The 2376-nt window shown below is 46.3% G+C and overlaps 1 pseudogene; it reads left to right on the forward strand.

The window, feature by feature from the left end:
- The first annotated feature begins 358 nt into the window (after nt 1-358).
- LOC115526899 lies at nt 359-2156 on the forward strand (annotated as a pseudogene).
- The last annotated feature ends 220 nt before the right edge of the window (nt 2157-2376 follow it).

Consider the following 2376-nt stretch of genomic DNA (forward strand, 5'->3'; position numbering starts at 1 on the left):
GAGGATCCACCTACCATGTAACCTTTCTTCTTTGTCATGGAAGAACCTTTTGGCAGATGTGTGTATATAAAGGTGGTCTGCACTTTGCCCCTACACCAGTGTAAATATTATAAACATGACCATCTGGCTCATATCATTGATGACTACAGGGCATACTGGACTCAGATTAGGAGGACAAGACAGTAAAATCTTCATCAAACCAACAGTGACATCTCCAAGAGATGGCTGAGGTGGGGTGAGGGGAGCTTAGGCCCTTTTAAGCTCCATTTTTGGGAAAACTTCCCTTTAAAAAAGTTATCTACATATTAAATGCAAATAGTTCTTAAGAATTGGGAATGTGAAGTGGATAGAATCGATTCAATGCGGTTCTGGACCAGGCTATGGAGCAGGTAAATAAGCTAAAAGAGAAGGGCAATAAGGCCCTGAGAGCTGGCAACATTGATGATACATTATAGTGCTGCTCTAAAGCAATTAAGTTAGATCCCCAGAACCACATGCTCTATAGCAATTGCTCAGTGGCCTATGCCAGAAGGCTTATGAGGATGGTTATAAAACCATTGACTTAAAGCTTGATGGAGGCAAGGGCTATTCACGAAAAGCAGCAGCTCTTGAGTCCTTAAACCGATTTGAAGAAGCCAAGTGAACCTATAAAGAAGGTTGAGAACATAAAGCAAATAATCTCAGCTGAAAGAGGGCTTACAGAATATGGAGGCCCAGGTGGCAGAGAGGAGGTTCCATGAACCCTTTCAACATATCCAATCTGTATCAGAAGTTGGAGAGTGATCCCAGGACAAAGACAATGCTCACTGATCCTACCTATCAGGAAATGATAGAGCAGCTGTGAAACAAGCCATCTGACCTGGGCATGAAACTGCAAGATCCCCAGGTCATGAAGACTCTCAGTGTCCTCCTGGGAGTCGATCGGGACAGTATGGATGAGGAGGAGGAAGGTGCAATACCTCCACCATTACCTCCTCCCAAAAAGGATACCAAGCCAGAGCCAATGGAAGAAGATCTTCCAGAGAATAAGAAGCAGGCACTGAAAGAGAAGGAGTTGGGGAATGAATCCTACAAGAAGAAAGACTTTGATACAGCCTTGAAGCACTACGACAGAGCCAGGGACCTGGACCCCACCAATAGGACTTACATGACCAATCAAGCATCTGTGTACTTCGAGAAGGGCGACTACAGTAAATGCCTAGAGCTTTGTGAGAAGGCCATCAAAGTGGAATGAGAAAATCAAGAAGAATATCGACAGATTGCCAAAGCTTATGCTCGAGTTGGCAACGTCTACTTCAAAGAAGAAAAGTACAAGGATGCCACCCATTTCTATAACAAGTCTTTGGCAGAGCACTGAACCCCAGATGTGCTCAAGAAATGCCAACAGGCAGGAGTACTGGGGTGGCTCAGTCAGTTAAGCATCTGACTTGGGCTCAGGTCATGATCTCACGGTTTGTGAGTTCAAGCCCTGTGTTGTGTTCTGTGCTGACAGCTCAGAGCCTGGAGCCTGCTTCTGATTCTGTGTCTCCCTCTCTCTCTTCCCCTTCCTTGCTCGTACTCTGTCTCTCTGTCTCTCTCTCTCCCTCAAAAATAAATAAACATTAAAAAAAAAAAAAAGAAATGCCAACAAGCAGAGAAAGGAGCAAGGGTGACTGGCCTATAGAGGAGAAGAACAAAGGCAATGAATGTTTTCAGAAAGGGAGGATCCCCAGACTGTGAAGCATTATACAGAAGCCATCAAACGGAACCCAAGGGATTCCAAATTGTACAGCAATCAAGCTGCCTGCTACACCAAACTCCTGGAGTCTCAGCTAGTGCTCAGGGACTGTGAGGAATGTGTCCAGCTAGAACCAACCTCCATCAAGGGTTTCACAGGGAAAACATCTGCCCTAGAAGAGATGAAGCACTGCAGGAAAACCGTGGATGTCTACCAGAAAGCCTTAGAACTGGATGCCAACTGTAAGGAGGCTGCGGACAGTTACCAACACCGTATGATGGCCCAGCACAACTGACACCACATGCCAGAGGTGCAGCAGATAATGAGTGACCCCACCATGCAGCTCATCCTGGAACAGATGCGGAAGGACCCCCAGGCACTCAGTGAGCACATAAAGAATCCTGTAACGCACAAAAGATTCACCAGCGAGAGCTGGTGAATGTGTGGGTCTGATCACAATTCAGTGATGATTTGCCCATCATCCCTTTCCTTTGCCCACATGTGAACAGAGGAGCTGGGGCCACAGTGAGCAGCACAGAGCAGAGGGGAGAATAGGGGAAGGTGAACAACTTCTATTTATATAGACATATGTGGAAGGTAGAGAGACTCTCACTCACGTTACTCATATTGAGGCTGCCTCTGGGCCCTCCCAGCCCATG

Source organism: Lynx canadensis, chromosome D2 (assembly GCF_007474595.2).
Source record: "Lynx canadensis isolate LIC74 chromosome D2, mLynCan4.pri.v2, whole genome shotgun sequence".
Taxonomy (NCBI): domain Eukaryota; kingdom Metazoa; phylum Chordata; class Mammalia; order Carnivora; family Felidae; genus Lynx; species Lynx canadensis.